General features: G+C 38.9%; 2 pseudogenes; both read left to right on the forward strand.

Annotated features, from left to right (window-relative positions):
* Positions 1–512: 512 nt before the first annotated feature.
* On the forward strand, positions 513–8,100 carry LOC149178865 (F-box/kelch-repeat protein At1g22040-like; annotated as a pseudogene).
* Positions 8,101–14,984: 6,884 nt separating this feature from the next.
* LOC149178866 (uncharacterized) lies at positions 14,985–23,540 on the forward strand (annotated as a pseudogene).
* The last annotated feature ends 539 nt before the right edge of the window (positions 23,541–24,079 follow it).

Raw genomic sequence — 24,079 nt, forward strand, 5'->3', positions numbered from 1 at the left:
TTACGCCGTAAGGCGTTCCCTCTGAGATGAACTTTCCTGTGGTCTTTGCTGTCATCGTTATCGTCCGTCTGATTTGATGTTAGACGATTCGAATAATTGCTACCGTTGGATCAAATATCCGGTTTCCACCCAGCGCTTGCCATACTCAAGGATTGGGGTGAAGGTGGAGCGTTATGGCCGCTTTAATGGGGGCTTTAAATTTCCGCTGCTAGAATTGTGTTTTGGACTGGTTTCTTGTTTAAGCGTTGGGGTTTCTGTTGTTTTTGGGAAAATTCGGGCTGAAATGATCGGTTTCTCTGAAGAATGACTATACATTTTGATGAAAGACGAAGAGGAAAAGCTCATCTGGAATGCTTTGGATCCGTTATCAGCTAAATGGCACAGCTTGCCACCTATGCCGGCTTTTATATATGAGGAGGAATTCAATCAAGCTACGGGATGGAGTTTATGGAATGCTGAATATTGATATGAATTTTCATGCTTCTCAGTGTGTGCCTATTTATTTGTCGGAAATGGCCCCTCCCAGACTGAGGGGAGCTCTCAATATTAGCTTCACACTATTCCTAGGAACTAGGATCCTTGCTGCGAATCTAGTAAACTATTTCGTTGCCAAGATCCAGAATTGGGGGTGGCGTCTCTCTCTGGGGCTGGTAGTTGTCCCACCATTGATAATGTTGACAGGTTCCTTCACCCTACCCGACACCCCCAACAGTCTAATTGAAAGGGGGCAAATGGAGAAAGCCAGGGCTGTGCTGGTGAGGATCCGCGGGACGCCAGACGTGCAGGAGGAGTTGCAGGACTTAATAGAAGCCAACGACATTTCCAAGAAAGTGAAGCATCCCTTCCGCAACATTGCCAAAAGGAAATACAGGCCTCATCTGGTCATGGCTCTGGCCATTCCCTGTTTTTAGCAGCTCGCGGGTTTCAAGATCGTCGCGTTTTATGCTCCACTCATCTTCAAGACCATAGGATTTGGGTCACAGGCTTCTCTCTTGGCTGCAGCTATTCATGGAGTGATGAGTTTGGTTTCCATCGTAGTCTCCATTTTTATTGTTGACAGGTTAGGACGGAGGGCCCTGTTCCTCGAGGGTGGACTACAGATGATCATCTGCCAGGTAAGTTGCGTCCATTCCATTTGGTTGCCATTTAAGTTCCCCCTCCATATATATCTGAAGTTGGTTGGTTTGCAACAGGTTTCTTTTTCCCTTTTTTATGAATAATAGATTCAGAACTGAGATTCATCTATACTGAAAAGTATAATATTTCTTATTTAAATGCAAGGAAGTCGAGATAAAATCTCTGAAATCATTCCATTATTAGTTTTGGTGATCTTGATATTGAATATATCCCCATGTATAATATACTTTTTCTTTTTCTTTTTTTCCCTATTGGCATACTCAATAATTTACTCAGATTTTAATTCCAATTGAGCAATTCTGTCTTCCTGGTACTGTATCAATATAACATCTCATACATTTCGTTGTTAACATCCTTTTTTATTTTTTTCATAATCAAGGACCTCATTCTCTGCCTAGATTTTAGCTGTTAAGGTTCTCTGACTTAGTCATCCTCTGTTTGTATTTTACAGTGTCATTGTTTAACTGTTGAAGCTGATAACATCGTTAGAATTGACCAACTATATATTTCTACATAAAAAGACTCTGACTTAGTCATCCTCTGTTTGTATTTTACAGTTTGATTGTTTAACTGTTGATGGTGATAACTCAGTTAGAATTGACCAATTATATACTTTTATATAAATAGACTCGGACTTAGTCATCCTTTGTTTGTCTTCTACAGTTTGATTGTTTGATTGTTTATGTTGTTAACTCAGTTAGAATTGATCAATTAAATATTTTTGTACAAAAAGATTCTGTAACAAAGGAACTAATTATTTTTTAATGATTTCGGCATAAAATAATATCATTTTATGACCATGATCTTGCCACAATCTATTTGTCCTTTACAGATTGATTGTTTGACTGTTCATGCCGATAACTTAGTTAGAATCGACCAATTATATATTTTTATATAGAAAGATTAGGTAAAAAAAACTATTTTTTTATAATAATTATTACGCCGTAAGGCGTTCCCTCTGAGATGAACTTTCCTGTGGTCTTTGCTGTCATTGTTATCGTCCGTCTGATTTGATGTTAGACGATTTGAATAATTGCTACCGTTGGATCAAATATCCAGTTTCCTCCCAGCGCTTTCCATACTCAAGGATTGAGGTGAAGGTGGAGCGTTATGGCCGCTTTAATGGGGGCTTTAAATTTCCGCTGGGCTTTAAATTTCCGCTGCTAGAATTGTGTTTTGGACTGGTTTCTTGTTTAAGCGTTGGGGTTTCTGTTGTTTTTGGGAAAATTCGGGCTGAAATGATCGGTTTCTCTGAAGAATGACTATACATTTTGATGAAAGACAAAGAGGAAAAGCTCATCTGGAATGCTTTGGATCCGTTATCAGCTAAATGGCACAGCTTTCCACCTATGCCGGCTTTTATATATGAGGAGGAATTCAATCAAGCTACGGGATGGAGTTTATGGAATGCAATGGGAGCATCGGGTTACAGGCTAACAGGTTTTGTGAGGGGTTGGTTTGGACGGAAAGATTCTCTAGATAGAACAACTTTTTGTGGTTGTGCCGTAGGGGCCATTAATGGATGCATCTATGTTCTGGGAGGGTTTGCTAAAGCATCTGCTCTCAAATCCGTCTGGCGTTATGATCCAAGAATAAATGCATGGACAGAAGTCGCACCTATGACCACTGCAAGGGCTTATTGTAAAACAGCTTTCCTGAACAACAAGCTTTATGTGGTAGGTGGAGTGAATAGGGGCAGAGGTGGATTGACTCCACTTCAGTAGGCAGAGGTTTATGATCCTGTTACAAATACCTGGACCCAAATTCCAAACATGCCATTTGCACGAGCTCAAGTTCTACCCACAGCTTTTTTGGCAGATATGCTAAAACCAATTGCTACTGGAATGATATCATTTAGAGGAAAACTATGTGTACCACAGAGCTTATATTCGTGGCCTTTCTTTGTAGATGTTGGTGGTGAAGCCTATGATCCTGCTACTGATTCTTGGCTGGAGATGCCAAACGGTATGGGAGATGGTTGGCCTGCAAGGTAGGCAGGGACAAAATTAAGCGTTGTGGTGGATGGTAACTTGTATGCGTTGGATCCTTCTAGTTCATTAGACAGCGGTAAGATTAAAATGTATGATCCCCAGGAAGATACATGGAAAGTAATTTTGAGGAAAGTACCTGTTGTAGATTACACAGATTTAGAGTGATCTTACCTACTAGCTGGATTCTTGGGAAAGCTTCATGTTATTACGAAAGACATTAGCGACAATGTCGCTGTTTTGCAGGCTGACACAAGCTTTTTGTTGGCAATAATTTTATGCATAATATGAAAATTCTATGCAGACATAGCACCTAAGCATGGGTAAGGGCTGGAAGGGAAGTTTCCTTGTGCCATAAATAACAACAGAATGTATATATAACACATTTTCCATTTTGATCTGGTAGTTGATGCTGGAATTTGATGGGACCGATAAAAATGTCCCTTATAACAGTTCTATTGAAATTGTGAATCAACGATCTTTGTATTACATGCTCTGTAGATATGTCTTATCTGTCTGATAGTAAAGTAATCATGTGATATTGCATTGTATTTGTTTTACCTTTTCTTTGGCTAGTTTTGTATGGTTTGTTTATAAGAATAAATTCATCTTAGCCCAAAATACCAACTTTTCACCACATAAAACGTCCATAGTAAAAGTAAGTTTTATGCATAAAAGGTTATGTGTTTGGTTTTTATGTGTTTGGTTTTCCTGCTTTCAGCTTTAAATGTTGGACATTTATTTTTTCGTTTTCATTCAATTTTGCTAACAATTCTGTAAGTAGACCTTGCTTGTCTTTATGAAATGAAAAGGGTAAAGAAAAGTGACTTCATATATGGTTTTAGGAGTGGTGCTGTTGTTATACACAAGTAATAGTGTATATAAATGTTATCAACTCCATGTTGAGCACCAAAGGCATTAACAGCCCCCTCATTGCATTCACTGTGTTAAGTTCCTTTCACTAAAGAATCCCTTTCAAACCCACCAAGGCTAAAGAATGCACTTGTTTCAAGTAACCATACATTCATCAAATTGTTCGTTATGCAAATGGATCAATGTATTTTTCGAAAGGCATAATTTCATACTAATTTGTTGTGTAAGGCGTTTTCCAAATTCATTGGCAAGGGTATCATATGTAAAGATGCAATCGTTTATCCAAAACATAAAGTGATTTTAAAACTAATATGATGTCTGATGAGACTAATAGAGATTAATGATCAAAATTGAATCCTTCCTAGCTCTTTGAAAGGGTTTAAACTTGTTCTAAAAAGGTAATTCAAAAACGCCTTGAAAAAAAAGTCAAATTTTTACATCGCTTATCATTTGTAAAGGAAAACAAATATTATATATTTCAAAAGAAGAATTACAATTTTAATGACCCATCCAAGCTCTCAAAGCTTCATTGCTTAGTGACAATTATACCTTAAATATTATGTCAGGACAGATGTAAATCATAAGATTCAAGTTTTAGCACCCAATACTTCACTTTGGCATTTAAACAAGTGATGAACTATATAATTGTAATGGACTAATGGGTGATAAGATGATAGGTCTGTGGAAGAAACAAGCTACTAGAAGGTTACAAACAAGGGGAAAGAGAAACAAATTTAGAACAACAACTTTACGGGGTTGACACTAGGTTACTCTTGTTGACATAAGGTGGCAAAAAGGGCTATAACAAGCTTAATAAGAACTCTCATACTATCAAGGAGTGGCAACTACTCTATAGAGTGGACCTATCAATTAAGATCATGTGTTCTGTCCTTTGAGAACAAATTTGGTTTCTCAGGAAAGATATAACCAGGAGCAAAGAAATCTCATACTATCAAGGAGTGGCAACTACTCTCTAGAGAGGACCTATCAGTTAAGAACATGTGCTCTGTCTTTCGAGATCACAAGTTTGAGTCTAGTGGGGGAGGTTATGTAAACCATCATAGACTCAAATTATCACTGTGCATAGGCGATAGGGATTTCATCCATTAATTTGGTGTCTGACTAGGCCAATTTGAGTCTAGCGAGGGTAAAGTATGTACACCTGCATAGACTATGTAGTCAAATCATCACTGCACAGAGGGCATCTCTTGTCCCATAAACAAAGGGATTTCATCTGTTAATTCGGCCTCTGACTAGGCCTTGGCCTTAAAATTATATCATTCCTATAATTATTCAAATAATTGATATCTGAATAGGCCTTGACCTTAAAATTATATTATTATGATAATTTAATTTGGAGATTTATAGTGTCTTTAAAGAATAGAAAACTAGACTAAGATTGGGCTTATTGCTCTGTTCCAGAATCAATAGGACTAAAACTGGAACTCTTGAGCACCTGTCTCAATATACAAGACAAGTTTAGCCTCTCTCTGTAAAGAGAAGAACAGAGGAAACAAAATCAGTACTTTACAACAAAGTTTCCACAATACATACAGAGTCTATAACTTGTATGCAGTGCCGAACCCTCTAAAGTGAAGTAGTTCAAATGAATAGTCATCACCAATCCCGTGGACATCACTGAAAAATATGCATCTCCAGGTAATCCAAATGAAATCCCCATTGTGGCACATGTAGATCTGCAGCTCCAGAATAAACGCCAGAATAAACTTTGGAATAATGGATCATGAGACTCCAGAAAATAGGCTTTATTTAATTGCCAATTATTTTCATTAGTATCCTTCATGCTTATAAAAAGTATGTTATTGTTTTGAGATCTGAAAACACCTCCCAGGTATTGTTTCTGATAGGGGAAGAAATTTACAACCACACATTTTTAAGTTCCTTAAGAAACATACCTGAGGAGCTGCATCACAAAGCACAGACTTCGTTTGACTCTTGTGTCAGGTCTGACCTATAGTTTTTCCACCAATTATCTCCAAGGACTTGCACTGTGCCTCATCTCCTTGAAACTCCCTTTGCAAAAAGAAAGCTCCCGAAAGGTCTTATCTAAGCAGAGCTCTGGTCTTAGAAGGACTATACCAGGTTGGTGTTAAAGGGTCTTTCCTGAGAAAAACAAATTATGAGTCCAAATTTCATCAAAACAATGAGATGCCAACACATTAAAAATACTCTCACGAGGGGTTTCCAACTTATTGCAGCACCTACCTTTTTAATCTTACTTGACCAAAGCCTCATTAGAGATTTGAATCATTAAGAGAATAAAATACCTACCTTCCAACCATTTTATCAAACCACTTCAACTCCAAAAAAGAAAACTAATTTCACCAATATATTTTAAAATAAATTATTGACATATTTACTACTCCATAAATGAATGGCATATTTAGTGCTCCATTGTGGAAAGGTACCCTTATAAAAATCACTTCGAAGTGAAAATTATAAAATGCTTTTCCAAAATTTGAAAAAACTTTATTTGTGAATAATAACATGGTTGATTATAATTAGGAAAATAACATATAACTTTAAAGAATGTTGGACTCAAATTTGCTTTCATAGGAAGTTCTCATTAATGTGTTCTAACTCCATGTCCAGCCAGACTTGAGCCAAGTCCAACAAAACCTCGTAATTATGAACCACAGTGGGTGGCCATTGTAAACCTCACAAGGCATGCTCAGAACGTCGGTGCCTAATATTCACAGAGTTATTTTTGAGCCCTGATCTTTGCAGCACAAAATCAAAATCAAAAGCTCAAAAAGTATGGGTTTCTCAATTGTAATGCAACCCTAGCCTAGCCATTGTAGAGGAACCAGATTTGTAAAGGGTTAGTGTTTTATAGTCTGTCATAGGGTTTCAGACACGGTTTCCCAGGTGCCAATATCAGCCCCAGGTATGTTTTAACTTTGTACAGGTCCCAGATTTTGTGCAAATTTACTATGCGTAGTTAGGCATTTGAAGTGAAATAGGCGATCTCTTCTGACCTCATATGGCTTAGAAAAGCCTAAAATTAGTCAATAATAATTGTCTAATTGTCTAAGCAAAACTGCATATAAACTGTAGCCAAGAATTATATTGACCTTATTAATAAAAGTCCTAAAATAGGGGTTAAATACTCACAACGGTCATAGTGGTAAAGCTAGACATTACTTGTCTAAGATTCTATCAGAGTCTGATTAACAATCAGCTTCTCATCTGCCATGAAGCTATGAGAAGGGCGATCAAGCTTCCTTGTTTTGTATTTCATTTCAATCCATTTGTCTTTAGCATAAGCGATGGTGTATCCACTCTCTGTGGGTATTGTTGAAAGCAGATCAAAGTGTCATGGCTAGCAAAAAACACAGAGATGTTTTCTATTGATAGGCATAGCGCAGGAAAATACACAAATAGCCCGCGAGCTTTACAGCGTGAAAAATCGACAACGTGATTTGAAAGATTCGAACGGCGGGCCAAGTTTCTGTCAAACTCAAGTCATGTCATTTCTTTCCATGCGCACAGGGTTGCTATGGACATGGATAGGCCGAAGGAGCGTGTGATTCGCGAGGCAGGTGGGAATAAGAAAAAAAAATGCATCAGATTTTCCACAAACCCTTCAAATACAAAACATAACGCAGCCACAACATTAACAATATAGGTACAAAGAGTAATTGACTTACAGTGATTTCTGGGAAAGTACTTGAAAATGCAAGGTGAGCAGCCTTGACCTTTCTTTGTAGATGTTGGTGGTGAAGCCTATGATCCTGCTACTGATTCTTGGCTGGAGATGCGAAACAGTATGGGAGATGGTTGGCCTGCAAGGCAGGCAGGGACAAAATTAAGCGTTGTGGTGGATGGTAACTTGTATGCGTTGGATCCTTCTAGTTCATTAGACAGCGGTAAGATTAAAATGTATGATCCCTAGGAAGATACATGGAAAGTCATTTTGAGGAAAGTACCTGTTGTAGATTACACAGATTCAGAGTCACCTTACCTACTCGCTGGATTCTTGGGAAAGCTTCATGTTATTATGAAAGACATTAGCGACAATGTCGCTGTTTTGCAGGCTGACACAAGCTTTTTGTTGGCAATAATTTTATGCATAATATGAAAATTCTATGCAGACATAGCACCTAAGCATGGTTAAGGGCTGGAAGGGAAGTTTCCTTGTGCCATAAATAACAACAAAATGTATATATAACACATTTTCCATTTTGATCTGGTAGTTGATGCTGGAATTTGATGGGACCGATAAAAATGTCCCTTATAATAGTTCTATTGACATTGTGAATCAACGATCTTTGTATTACATGCTCTGTAGATATGTCTTATCTGTCTGATAGTAAAGTAATCATGTGGTATTGCATTGTATTTGTTTTACCTTTTCTTTGGCTAGTTTTGTATGGTTTGTTTATAAGAATAAATTTATCTTAGCCCAAAATACCAACTTTTCACCACATAAAACGTCCATAGTAAAAGTAAGTTTTATGCATAAAAGGTTATGTGTTTGGTTTTTATGTGTTTGGTTTTCCTCCTTTCAGCCTTAAATGTTGGACATTTATTTTTTCCTTTTCATTCAATTTTGCTAACAATTCTGTAAGTAGACCTTGCTTGTCGTTATGAAATGAAAAGGGTAAAGAAAAGTGACTTCATATATGGTTTTAGGAGTGGTGCTGTTGTTATACACTAAGTAATAGTGTATATAAATGTTATCAACTCCATGTTGAGCACCAAAGGAATTAACAGCCCCCTCATTGCATTCACTGTGTTAAGTTCCTTTCACTAAAGAATCCCTTTCAAACCCACCAAGGCTAAAGAATGCACTTGTTTCAAGTAACCATACATTCATCAAATTGTTCGTTATGAAAATGGATCAATGTATTTTTTGAAAGGCATAATTTCATACTAATTTGTTGTGTAAGGGGTTTTCCAAATTCATTGGCAAGGGTATCATATGTAAAGATGCAATCGTTTATCCAAAACATAAAGTGATTTTAAAACTAATATGAAGTCTGATGAGACTAATAGAGATTAATGATCAAAATTTAATCCTTCCTAGCTCTTTCAAAGGGTTTAAACTTGTTCTAAAAGGGTAATTCAAAAACACCTTGAAAAAAAAGTCAAATTTTTACATCGCTTGTCATTTGTAAAGGAAAACAAATATTATATATTTCAAAAGAAGAATTACAATTTTAATGACCCATCCAAGCTCTCAAAGCTTCATTGCTTAGTGACAATTGTACCTTAAATATTATGTCAGGACAGATGTAAATCATAAGATTCAAGTTTTAGCACCCAATACTTCACTTTGGCATTTAAACAAGTGATGAACTATATAATTGTAATGGAGTAATGGGTGATAAGATGATAGGTCTGTGGAAGAAACAAGCTACTAGAAGGTTACAAACAAGGGGAAAGAGAAACAAATTTAGAACAACAACTTTACAGGGTTGACACTAGGTTACTCTTGTTGACATAAGGTGGCAAAAAGGTATATAACAAGCTTAATAAGAGGTTTTATGCTTAGCTTGGGGATTTGCCTTACAACTCAACATGTCACTCCCATCAAACAATCAGCACATGAATAACTTTTGTTTTTTATACATGAATAATTGATTTTCCCATATCACATCCTCTACGGGTAGGTTATTTCCTTTGATGAGGTACTCAATAATTACTTAATTTTAGAGCTACTTAATCCTTGTTTCAAGGATATTTTTTGGTTCAAGTATGATTTTTTTCCTTCTTCATCTCTGCTAAAATAGTTGGGATTGTGATCTTGTTACCAATTACCCTTGTTAAGCAAGAAGTTGTTAGATTATGGTAGCAATGCTAAAATAGTTGGGATTGTGATCTTGTTACCAATTACCCTTGTTAAGAAAGAAGTTGTTAGATTATGGTAGCAATGGACATGTGTTCTAGTCTCTATGATGTCTAAGAGGCTAAGGAACACAAGATATCTAAAACCCAGAAAAGGCTAAGGAGCATAAGATCTCCAAAACCTAGAAAAAGTTTCATGAGAAAAGACTTGGAGACGTCTCAATTAAATTAATTAGCCATAATTGGGGAAGTTCAATTTTTCTCTGGAGGCTTCTATGATGAATTAAAATTGATTTTAGCATTAATTGAGATGTAATCATGGCAGTTGAGACTCCAACAAGAGATTATAAGAGTGGGTCTAGGGGATTAGGGAGTGCATAGAGTATTTGGTGAGCAGTTTGGCTACCCAATTGCAGTTATTCACCAAGGGCACAATTGAAGCTAGGGAAGCATCAAAGACAGAGGGATAAACAAAGATTTGAGAGCAAGAGTTTGGAGGAATTTTCCTCAGTGTTTTCTAGTGTCTGGGAGACAGGAAGAGGAGGTCAAATTCATCTATAAAGGAGGTCGCTACAACTAGTGCGAGTAGCCAAATTTCCCAGTGCGAGTTGCTGGAGAATCAATGTTTCAGTTGCTAGTTTCCATATCAGTATCCCATAGGCAAAGCGAATGGGTTTCAGAAGCAGAAGGAGGCAAAAAAACTTGCTGGAAGGTGATTATGGGGTTGTACGAATTTTCCTCAGCCAGATCTGTGCATTCCAGGAGGAAGTGTGAGTTCCAAAAAGGGAGTGCGAGTGGCTAGTAGGAGGGTAAGTTGATTGCAGAGGGAGACAATTTATCTCCAATTTATTTTTCCAGTATTAAATGGATCTTTGTCAGTGACAAGTAAGCATATCATTGTACTCTTGAATTGTTGAAGAATTTATAATAATATAACCGTCATCTATTGCACTAGTTTTCCCTTCACAGTTTTTCCAGGGACATTTGTCCAAAAACAACGATGTCAATTTTTATTGTGTGTGCATATTTCTAAGTTCCAATTTTTATATTTAGCAACATTTTTGCTTTGGAGATTGAAATCAGTGAATTTATAGTTATTTTCCATTAATAATTAACAAAAGACAAAAAAACTACAATTTGTTAGGAGATAAATATCCAGTAATTGCAATTGTGGAAACATAGAAACATGGAAGATAATATATACATGTGAATATGGAGTAAACTCCAATCTGTAAGCCATACTTCTCATCCTCTGCAACACCTTATAGGGGACATGACACCTAAATGTTAATTTATTGTCCTTATTTTGTTGCTTGAGGGACATTTGTTTATATGGTTGTAGCATCAAAAATACCCAATCCCCTACTTCAAATTCTCTTTCATTGCAATATTGATATATTTGTTGTTTCATCCTATTTTGTGCTATAACTAAGTTGTCCTTCAATATTTTGAGAACCTCTTGTCGGTGCCCTATTTGGTCATGCACTTATAGAACCTTTAGAGTCCCTTTCTAGGGTGATGTGATGGATGAAGGATGATATCCATAAAGTGACATAAATGAAGACATTTTTATGAAGTTTGTAAGGATGTGTTGTAACACCATTCTGCCAAAGGAAACCACTTGACTCATTGTGTTTATTTATCAGATGCAAAGAAATGAAGATAACATTCTAAAAATTTATTCACAACCTTAGTTTTCCCATTGGATTAAGGATGATACGACGAGTTGAGCCAATTGAACACCCACACAAGAAAATATTTTGGACCAAAAGTTTCCAATGAAAAATGAATCCCCATCACTTACAATACAGTCTCAAGGATTCCATGTAGTTTTTGAACTATTTTCATTAATCCCACAGGTATTTGCTTTAAAAAGATGTGAAAGATAGTAGAAATAGAAATACTTTGTTAGTTCTTCCACTACTACTATGATAACATTATTTCCTTCAAATTTGGTAAACATGAAATAAAATCCATTGAAACTTCTTCCTAGAAATTTAGTGTGGATAATGGTTATAGGAGACTTGGTGACTTGATTGTATCTCTCTTATTATGTTGTAAAACCAAAAAATTAAGCACAAACTTTTGAACATCACTTTTAAAACCTTCCTAGAAAATCCTTCTTGATCTTGTAGTAAGTTTTCAAGAACCTTGAATCTCCTATATGAAAAGTGTACCTTTGTTTGAGTTGGAAACTCTTACATAAATATAGGTGATCTCGATACTACAATAGATCATTTTTCCACACAAATTTATCTAATGCACTTGGGTCCTCTTGTAGTTGTTGATTGGTCTTGTATACTTTTTTTAATCTTGCTTCCATTGTACTCTTTCGTCTTCCACTCAAGCAGATTGTTTAATGGAAATAACACATATTAAACCATATATAAAAATATATAAGCCCTATTCAGGAAAGTTGTTTTACAATAAGCCCTTGTAGTGGTCATAGGTGCGACTTCTGTCCATGAATTTATTCGAGGATCATAACACCAGACAGATTTGAGAGCAGATGCTTTAGCAAACCCTCCCAAAACATAGAGGCATCCATTAATGGCCCCTACGACACAACCACAAAAAGTTGTTCTATCTAGAGAATCTTTCCGTCCAAACGAGCCCCTCACAAAACCTGTTAGCCTGTAACTCGATGCTCCCATTGCATTCCATAAACTCCATCTCGTAGCTTGATTGAATTCCTCCTCATATGTAAAAGTCGGCATAGGTGGCAAACTGTGCCATTTACCTGATAACAGATCCAAAGCATTCCAGATGAGCTTTTCCTCTTCGTCTTTCATCAAAATGTATAGCCATTCTTCAGAGAAACCGATCTCTTTTCTTAATTCGAATATCTCTGAATCCCTTAATACATGATTCCACGTTTTACAGACCAACTTCAAGTTGGAATAGCATCCACGAGGTCCTCTGGCAAGAATCCTAATGGAGAGCTCATCAGTAAGAGCAGAAATTATCCTTGGTCTTTCATTCCCATCGACAACTAATAGTCTCTTCCTTTTACTACACTCAACTTGGGTTCTTGTTTGCTCATCTGAACCCTCTTTCCTGGAGTGGCTCCAAAAGTTCCCCATAAAAGCTTGCAAGTCAAGGACCTTTGACGCTTTGAATCATATAAGGTCTCAACCAATGATTTAAAATTTGTGTTGGTTCCGTTACACTGCCCACTCAATCCGCTGGTTGAAATTCAATCTTTATTTCCTTCAAGTGGGCCAGAACCACTGCATTTTCAATGATGGATCGTGGGATGGTAAATTGAAAATTAAAGAAAATTCTGAAAATTAAATAAAATTCTGCAACCTTGTAGCAAATTCATTCGACTATAGAATAATCTGCCTTAGTGCTAGTTCAACATTACATCTGTCCTTGAAGATTTTATCACATTTAGATAATTTTGATATTCGAGATCAATTAAATGCTTGCTACAATAAAGTACATTGAAACACTTCTTTAACGGCCAACAATATCATCATTTTATGAGATTAATTTGACAATCCATCCAAAATTTAAGAGCTAGGGCATTTCAAATCCAAAGCGAAGGCTCCATCAAATGAATTTGAAAACCACCCTGTCTAACACAAATGATCCACCAAATGAAATTGGGAACAACACTATATAGAAGGTTGTCAGGGAAAAATCTTTGTCATCATCAGTTGAATAAGTAGGTAACAGATTTTAGCCGCAAGGAGATTTACCAAAAAGAAATTAATTATAAGGATAAAATGTACTTGATGGTTTGAAATATTGACAAAGAATTTCAATGCGATGATACCAGAAAATAAAGCTCAACTCAATTCAAATCACAAAAGCCTCCATCTTGAAAAAAATTAATCCATTAAGTTGAAAGATACAAATCTAACACAAGAAAGCCAAAAACCAAAAATATCAGAAACTATATGGTTTAAGATAACCGGGAAAAATGAAAGCAATTTTAAGCAAAGTTCACAAATACAAATAGTCAAGTGGGTTACTATGGTAAACTGAATTTTCATTATATTGGCTTTGGTTCTATTCACCCGAAGAACATTGTGCAGGTAAATTGTACTCTGTTGTGACATTTCATTGTTAACTGTGTCTAGACGGTTTATCATAGGTACGAGGTAGACGAGGCCAAGTTCCTGTCCCATAAGGGTCTTGCACAAAAGGGAATTTAACCAAACAAACAAGCAAAAGATGTCGCAAATGGAAGACTATAACATGAAATAGAAATTCAAGCGAATCTTACCATCGCAAAAATCAACGGATCCTTAGGGCTTCAGCTCAAAATCCTCAAAATCATAATTTCCACTACGAAGCCTTCGACAATTTTAAATAATTTTCAACCATAAACCTGCATAAATCAAGATGGCAGCATTCAGAAGCGAACGGACTTGCAGCTAATTTACCCACAGAAATAATGAAAAAATAAAACCCTTCAATTCCACAACCCTAAGTCACAGTTTAACGTAAGATAACGAATCCCTAAGCCTTTAGCCAAAACATGTTGGAGACGTAATTCAACCGTAAACGAAGCATACACAAAAAACCTAATCTTTTAAAGCTAGTGAGAAACTTGAAATTTCAATTGCTTATTAAGTAGACAATTTCTCCCCTGCCCATACCTCCAGAATTCTTCAATTTTAGCCCGAATTTTCCCAAAAACAATAGAAACCCCAATGCTTAAACAAGAAACCAATCCAAAACACAATTCTAGCAGTGGAAATTTAAAGCCCCCATTAATTTTAGCGGTTGATCTTTCAATTTTGTAGGTAAACTCATGGAAATTCAACTCACCTGATGGAATTTGGGTCTGAAACTATTGAAATTCAATGGCCATATTCTCCACCTTCACCTCAATCTCTGACATGTTTCCCTGGATCGAACCCTCTCTGAAGTTAATATTTTCCTATTATGTATGGGACAGATCCTCCCCATTTTGTTGAAACAATGATGGCATAGATTTTAGATTGGGTTTCCAGCAAACAGCGTCAATCAAAATTCCTACAGGTGAGGTGCGCCGAGTCGAGGAGGAACGTGAGTGAGTTGCAGGGGCCGCCTCGAGTTGGTTGGGCGAGCAACCCGTGGTTTCCAAATTCGAATTGGAAATTGCATTAACTCTGCGCGGTGGCGATTATGTCAGGAAATTAATGTGGAGCAGTGGACGGAGGGTGGCAGAGCTAGGGGAGCATGGCGGAGGGATTGCCGACGGCCGGAGCCGGACGTTTTTTGGGCGGCGATGGAAACCCGGCAATTCCTCCGCCTAGGTAGACTACTCTGTTGGTAATTATATGGCACCTTTTTCGCAGGTGAGAAAACATGTAAAGGTTTCTATTTGTATGATGATAAACGAAAGGCCCCTCCAGACCCTGAAATCAAGAAATATATCGAGAAGTCGAGGAGAATGGATGGTTTGATTGTTGATGGCAAAGTAATTTTTACTTCTGTTGCAGTACATTATTATTTGGAAATATTTTCTTCATTTATGTTTTATTTCATACCAATTTTTTAGGACTGAACTAATTGTTATAGTATGTTTTCTCACTTTTGGCAGCCAATTTCCTTGATGGATAAGGATATAGTTGAGATGGTATTCTTTCCAGATGTGAATGAAGCTTGTCGAGTTTTAGGTGAGGAAATCATGGTTCAAGATTCAGACCTTGATATTTTCATTGTAATCGGCATACCTTACAGGTAAGTTGAAAAGTTCATTTTTCCCCATATCTGTTGCATCCTATATCCTATATTATAGTTCTTTCTTTCTCAAGCAAATGTGTTTTTCATTCTAGAATTAAAATCAAATATATATTGTCGCTGCTAGCTTCATTCTGTGATTTTTGTTGTGTGCAATACTCTATTTTATTCTTTAGTTGGTAATTATATGGCACTTTTTCCGTAGGTGAGAAAACGTGTAAAGGTTTCTATTTGTATGATGATAGATAGAAGGACCTCTAGACCCTGAAATCAAGAAATATATTGAGAAGTCGAGGAGCATGGCTGGTTTGATTGTCAATAGAAAATTAATTTTTACTTCTGTTGCAGTATTATTTGGAAATATTTTCTTCATTTCTATTTTATTTCATACCACTTTTTTAGGACCAAACTAATTGTTATAGTATGTTTTCTCATTCAGACCTTGATATTTCCTCTGTAATGGGCATGGGATTCCCACCCTACAGGTAAGTTGAAAAGTTCATTGTTTCCCCATACCTGTTGCATCCTATATCCTATATTATAGTTCTTTAGGTTTTGAGTTAGAAATAAAAGCCAGAAATATTGTTAAATTTACCATATATCAATAATAATAATATTGAAGATTTACTTTTGAAACTAAGTTTATTCTCAAAATAGAGAAATGATTATATTTTATTAGTTGATAATGAACAAATGATATTAAACTCTATTCATAATTTATTGCATCGCCAAGTATTTTATAGGTCATTAGGAGAAGATGTCACATAACATTAAGTAATAACAAAAAAATATATAAATGCATATGCATATAACTATATGACAAAAAAATAAATAATTAAAGTAAAAAATAAATGTTGTTATAATTTTATTTTCCACACTATATCACACCGTATATTAACCTTCTCCTCTTTCTCTATGTTAAGTGAATAGCTTTTAGCTCATAGCTCCCAAAAAGAAGACATATTATATACCTTGAAGAGATGTTGTATACCACATTACAATATTATGGGCTGCTAATTGAGCGAGACAAGTAGGAGGACATGTTGTATACCTTGAAAACATGTTGTATGCTACATTACAATATGATGGGCGACTAATTGAACACATTGTATACCTTGAAGACATGTTGTATGCCACATTACAATATGATGGACTACTAATGTCCTGTGTAGAATTCGCTACGATGTAGAAGACGAGATTTGACTATATTTGCCACAGTTTCTTTCGAGAAATTTTCTTATAGATCTCTAAAGATGGATCCTAAAATGTTTCATATGAAAATGCTTTCACTATCTGCATTGCCTTATTTTGAATATTTCATATGAAAATGCTTTCACGGTTTGCCTTCCCCGTTTTGAAACAGATCTGGTTCTTTCGACCCTCCAATCTGGTCCAACTTGTTCTCTCCATATCAAATTCAAAAGAACATATATGCCTTTTTTTTTAATTGAAAAAAACATTTAATATAGAGGGATGTGCAAAATAATAAGTTTAAATGGATAAATAATAACCTCTCAAATTTTTTAAATTTGTCCTTTTTAGGTTTCTTTTATATATTAAACATAACCCACGATTATACCAAGAATATAAAGAAATATTTCGCAAGGTGGCTTTCATTCATGAGAAAGGAAACTTCTATGAATTCATTCACTTAGCCTTCCTGCATTGACAACGCACGGTACATATCAGATCCAGCTATCCAAACAAATCATTTCAGCATGGGATAAGTTGCTTCTAAATGCGGGTTTTTTACCTGCAAACTACCCTTTTCACCTCCGTTTCAGTCGTTTATTTCTTTAATGGAAATGAAAGGAATTTTTCAGGCATTTGACACTAAAAAACTTCCACCTTTACGTGAAGGTCAAAGAGCAAATTTCTTTCGCGTACCGTCAAGTTCAACCGAACACGCAAACAAAATTTCCTTCCCTTTACTTTCAGAACTTACATCGATGGTAGGATTAAGCAATAAAAGAGATAATTGACTTGAACTTTGTTCTTACTTTGTCCCATGGTTGGAATTTGACGGGTAGATTGTGCATCGTGCGACAATTTAGCCGTCAAATACCACTGATACTCTAGCCTACGCCTCATCAAACAACTTTGAAAGATGTAAAACATTTAGCCGTCCTTCAATCAACCATGCCTATGATAATTATGGACCCCGTATAGCACAAATAATTTCCAAGGGGTGGACATGGAACTTTAATGCACTCGAAACAAATGTTGCAAATGAATTATTGACCTAAGCAAGCCCCCAAGTAACAAGGGTTCTATTGGAACTTGAAAGAGCATCTTTGAACATTAAGAGGCAACCTATTTTGGAAATGTTATAAAATTTTTCAATTTCATATAATGTAAGTGATTTGTATTTATCTTCTAGCTTGAATGACAATTTGTTTACTAATTTCTATCTTCAATGATTTTTTTTATATATCATGATTTTTCTCAAATTTATGCCTTACGGCGTTTCCTTTGCAACATTTGGTGCAATTGCTAGTTATGCCACTCGTCTCAAAACTCGCCTAAACTAACCATTACTCAAAGCTCACTTAAAATAGCGCACAAAAAAACGAAAAGTATATAAAATGTATTTAAATTATTAATACATATATGTGGCAACGTTTCACATGTTGGTAGAGTTTGTTGTGCTTTCTAGGTATTGTCGGGACTTCAAATACTCTGTCGGAAGATGAGTAATATTTATCCGTCGTTGATCTGTCGTATGACGTGTCATTACTACCATCCCGCTGACTCAGCATCCTTTTCTCCTTGTTTTTTATGCCCAACCCGGAGTCGCGACAAAATGCCCCCATTACAAATTCGGTGGTCGCCCAAGGTTTAGTTTAGTCGGCCTCCATTCTCTCAATCAATCCAGCGGCTAAATAAATCTCCAATTTCGCACACAATCTACGCCTTTTATTCATTATTAGACACTTGTCTAACACTTCGTTTGTCCAGAGTTCGATTATCACAATTCTATATTCGCAGCTTATTTAATTTGCAACTGGTTTTTGCATACAACAATTATAGAATTGATTATGTCACGTCCCTACACTGGCGGTACTCTTCCAACCGCACTATAGCGAGGTGCGGCACTACCAACCGTTTTCTTTTCACCAATACTTACGATTGTAGACTACGCCTAACATTCCATACTTAGTTTATTTTTCGTTACCAAGTATTATCTTTGTCCTTTATACAGTGAAAGTCCATAACATTCACATAAACATCATTATACAATAGAAATGCACAACAATGTAAAGGGAGGGGCAACTCCCTGCAATATGAGTCTGCCCGAATCGCCACATGACTTCACCTGGGTCGCTACACGACTTCACCTGGGTTGCCACACGACTTCACTCGGCTCGCCCGAACGACTTCACTTGGGTTGCCCAACGACTTCACCTGGGTCGCCCGAACGATCACCCCGGTCGTCCGACGACCTCACCTAGCTCGCCCGAACGACCTTGCCCGAGTTTCCTGCGCGACAACCTCGCCCGAGTTCTGCCTGAATGACCTCGCCCGAGTTTTCTACACGAGTTTCCTGCACGAGTTTTTCGCCCGAGTTTCTCACCTGAGTTTCTCACCCGACTTTTCTGCACGAGTTTTTCACCTGAGTTCTGTCCTTCGTGTAGGCTCATCCACGCACTGTAGAACTCCTTTGATTGAACTCGTGATGATCGAATGATGGTCGTTGACCTCCAAACGCCCTCCAATATATATGGGCGGGTGGCGGGTTATGTCACCCGGCAGACCCACGCCCAACGCCCAAGTCGACTCGTTCAACATGTTGCCTTCGCTAGAGTGGAGGGTCGGCCCGCCCAACTCATGGGACCGCTCTCTCAACTTGCCCAACATCGTATAAACTCGTCTCCAAGATACTTTGCACGCATTCGTTCATGTCTCCTTTGCGCGATGGAGTCGCCTTGCCCGTCACATGGACCGCAGGTCCTTACATCCTCTCCCACCTGAAATCATTGTCGTCCTCGACAATATCTCATCCCAGCAACCACCTGTCACCAAGATATCCATACCAAGGCATATACTCCATCGGTATGTCATATATCGGAAGATCATCTCAATCCATGATCATCAATCACCCTGTCACAATCTCCACACGCTGCTCCCCATCGTGGAACGTTGGCCCCTCCATCTCAAGCTACATGCTTCCTACAACATATCGTGTCAACATCATCATGTGTCGTCCTCGTGTGAACTGCTGCCATGATACTCCAACAAATGCTAACACATCCCTGTACATGCCGGCCCCCATGTTTGAACTAGTCGGGTGATTAGTCCAACTGTCACGCTCAAACCATGAGAATACACATCCCCATGTCATCATCAATAGTTTTTCAGAACATGTTATCACATCCGCAACTCGATCGAGAATCCATCTCCACATAAGTATAAGCCATGCTCAGGTCCATGAAGTAGCCTCCATTTCATCTGCAACACGCTGTCCATGATGTTTTATATCCAACATCATCATCTATCTGCGAAACATCCATCTCCTCACAGTGAAGAGATCATCTCTCGACTCTTGATGTGCCACATCCATGTCCATGAAGCAACCTCCATCATATCTGTATGTGCCATCCCTCAAGTCTGCCATAGAAACAAGTATGCACCTGCTTCATCTCTCCATGTGCTGCCCATGATCATAGATCAATCAGCTCCCATGTGTCAAAATTGGTTAAGTCTCAGCTCAACCCATTCCCGAGTGTTGCCACCAAGGCATCATCATCGTTGTAACTCATCAAGTCACAACCTCATGTCATCATGAGCTCCATGAGTCATCTCCCACCAACATCCAGCAAGCATACAAGTCTCAGCCTAAAGGTCTCTGCAAGATGCCTCAGCTCTCCATGTAGTAGGAATGCTCCATAGTCTACTCACAACTCCATCCAAGTCCATGGCCTTGTTGTACAAGAGTGCACAACCTCTCCATCGGCTCATAACTAAAACATCTCCATGTCACACCAGCAAATCCACCTGCACAACATCCTTGCCTTGGCACTCCTCATTAGATGTCCCTGCATGAGACTGCCATGCTCCATGTCTCCAACCTGATGTCCATGACTCAAGTTGCCCATGTAGTCCAACCAAGTAGACTCATCACAACAATCGGTCATCCTCATCCAAGTCTGCAATCTTCGGTCCAGTGAACTCGGTCACCCAACCATATCATCATTATGACGAGTCCCTTCCATCATAGCTCCCCCACTAAAGGTTCCACCAAGACTTGCTCTTGGTCTCGGCCATGAGAAGTCCACCCAAGTATCATCATCATACCTCAAGTGTGTGCCCTCCTCAATCTGTCCATGAGTCATGCCGGGCACTTAGCCAATTCTCCATGTGGCTAAAGCATGACCCAATCCTCTGCAATGATCATCATGTTCCTCCCTTGTCACGGGCCTTTGCACCTTCTACCATAAGGTCACAAACAACCCCAACAAGTCCTGCAATAGTCAACAATCCTTGCTTCTCCATACAAGGTCTCATCATAGACATCCATGGTAAGATGCTTCCCAGCATCGGCAAACTGACTTTGCCCTTCCCTGCATACGGTCCATCTACCAAATGCTCAAATGAAACACAAGTATCAATAGTACTTACATCATCATCATGAGGCTCCTCCATGTGAGTATCCCCATCCATCCATGTCTGCGAATTGCATGAACCTGGTCCAACTTGATCAATCTCAAGTTCATCCTCCATCGTTGTTATATCTGCAACATCTTCAACCATCACGGCTTCCTCTTCCTTGTCAGCACAATTTACAACTTCACCCTGCTCCATTGTCCAACCAAATTGAAGAAGTTTGTCTTCAACATTCCTTTCCAAGACTTCAAGTTCCTTTCGAATCTGAGGATTCTCTTTTTTCAATCGCTTCAACATGTATAAGGTAAGCAAGAGCTTCCCTTCGCATTCTTCTAAACCTGCCATGCCTTGTCGTTCAGCTTGGCCCAAGTACAAAGCTTCTCTTCTGCTAAACCTGTTTCACCATTCACCTGAATCACCCTGATGTTCCACCTGTCGCATGCAAAACTTGAACTCCCTTTCAAGTCTTCGGTTTTCGTAGAATCAGCTCCTTGATTCAGTTCACCAGCTCCGATACCACCTGTCACGATAGTGCAGTGGGATCAGCACTTCATCGTCAACCCGATCAGCTTCCTGATCATCAGCTCTGATACCACCTGTCACGCCCCTACACTGGCGGTACTCTTCCAACCGCACTATAGCGAGGTGCGGCACTACCAACCGTTTTCTTTTCACCAATACTTACGATTGTATACTACGCCTAACATTTCATACTTAGTTTATTTTTCGTTACCAAGTATTATCTTTGTCCTGTATACAGTGAAAGCCCATAACATTCACATAAACAATGTTATACAATAGAAATGCACAACAGTATAAAGGGAGGGGCAACTCCTTGCAATATGAGTCTGCTCGAATCAATATATATAATCTTTCTTTATCAGTACAAGTTAAATCTTGGGAAACCCCAAATTTACACTTAGCCAAATTTCCAACTTCGGCAAACTCGGTTGCCCAGCTCGTCGGTGCCTCTGTACGGTCACTGCACGACTCACCAACCCTTCGTTCACCTTGTCGCACGATCGTGTTGTTTTCCCAACTTGGGAACGCTTCGTCGTAACCAAGTCGCCACATGCGGACGTCTTCGCACGAGTCACACCTCTGTTCACAACTCCAACACTTCACCGTTTCCACCATTTCGTTGTGCACGGCGCGCCCTCACCCAAGTCGCCCCTCCGCACGATTCTTCGTTTCGACGTGCACGACGCGCCCTCACCCGGCCGCCCATCCGCATGTCCACCCATTCACCCAAACTCGTTCATCCGAACAATTTCACCTAAGTCTCCACACGACTTCACCCGCTTTGCCTGAATGACCTCACCCGGGTCGCCACATGACTTCACCTGGCTCGCCCGAACGACTTCACCTGGGTCGCCCAATGACCTCACCCCGGTCGCCCGAACGACTTCACCCTGGTCACTCGACTACCTCACCTGGCTCGCCCGAACGACCTCACCCGGTTCGCCCGAACGACCTCGCCCGAGTTTCCTGCCCGACGACCTCGCCCGAGTTCTTCCCGAACGACCTCCCTCGAGTTTTCTGTATGAGTTCTCTGCACGAGTTTTTCGCCCGAGTTTCTCCCCCGACTTTTCTGCACAAGTTTTTCACCTGAGTCCTGTCCGTCGTGTGGGCTCATCCACGCACTGCAGAACTCCTTTGATCGAAGTTGTGATGATCGAATGATGCTCGTTTGCCTCCAAATGCCCTCCAATATATACGGGCGAGTGACGGGTTATGTCACCCGATCGACCCACGCCCAACGCCCATGCCGACTTGTTTAACATGTTGCCTTCGCCCGAGTAGAGGGTCGGCGCTCTCAACTCGGGGGACCACCCTCTCAACTTGCCCAATATCGTATAAACTCGTCTCCAAGACACTTCGCACATATTCGTTCATGTCTCCTTTGCACGGTGGAGTCACCCTGCCCGTTGCACGGACCGCACGTCCTTACAGATTGCCTCATGCTTTCGGCGGACGGATGCGGTGAGTCCCGAGGCTATCAGGGTCGTCCACCTCAATGGCCAGTTGGACGAGTTTCCAACACCGGTTAGCGTCAAGTGAGTGCTGTAAAACTACTCTTCGCGTGATATCTTCGCCGTCAATTGCCGCCCCCTGCAGCGCGACGAGGATCTCTAGCTGGGAGAGCTCTACTTTCTCCAGCTGCTCTCACTCCTCGACTCCGACCTGTCGACCGAGAATTTAGTGGCCTTGGCGGCGAGGTTGCGCGTAGCCGCCAGAAAGGAGGTGTCCAGGGCGGCGCAGCGGCAGAGAAGCGTAGATTCGATTTGTAACCCCCCCGGCGAGGGGTGTATTTCGATGGATGAGAAGTTATTGCGGAGCTGCGATGACCCGGATTTGAAGATGGTATTTAGGGAGTACTTGATTTCCAAAAGAAGATCTTGGAGACCTCCCCTCGATACCATCCAGGACACCGGCTTCGCTTGTTGAGCCCATGATCTCTCAAAGTTTCTACAATTGTAAATTGATTTTTCCGTTCAAGATTTATTTGCTTCGATTCTCAAGAACAATTTGTGTATTGAAACAAGTAATAGAGAAATCGCCAATTATGCACATTTAGTAAATCTATTATGAATCATTTTTCCTGCTCAAACGGCGGCCATTTTTGGAGTTTTAATCAACTGTAACACTCTTCCATTAGGTCGATTTAATTGTTATGCCCATCTTACCTTTTTTCTTTCAAAGAGGGGCGGTTACTTTGAAAGCTCTTTGCTCGAAATCTGTGAATATTTGTGGGTTGTTTTAGGAAATCCACTGTGAGATTTATTCTTCCGTTTGTTATTTTTGGTTTAAGAATTTTATTATTAAAAATTTAGCCATGGATTTTAGAAAGGAAATATAAAATAATAGAATTTTAGAACTTAATTTTTTTGTGCTTAAAAAGAATAGAATTTTACAAACGATAAGGAAAAATATGAGAATGGTCAAATAAAATTAGAACTTAATTAAAAGAAAATTCGTTTTTACAT

The sequence above is a fragment of the Pinus tabuliformis genome, chromosome 4_1 (genome assembly GCF_031772625.1).
Source record: "Pinus tabuliformis cultivar Carrire ecotype Pingquan chromosome 4_1, CPIR1, whole genome shotgun sequence".
Classification (NCBI taxonomy): domain Eukaryota; kingdom Viridiplantae; phylum Streptophyta; class Pinopsida; order Pinales; family Pinaceae; genus Pinus; species Pinus tabuliformis.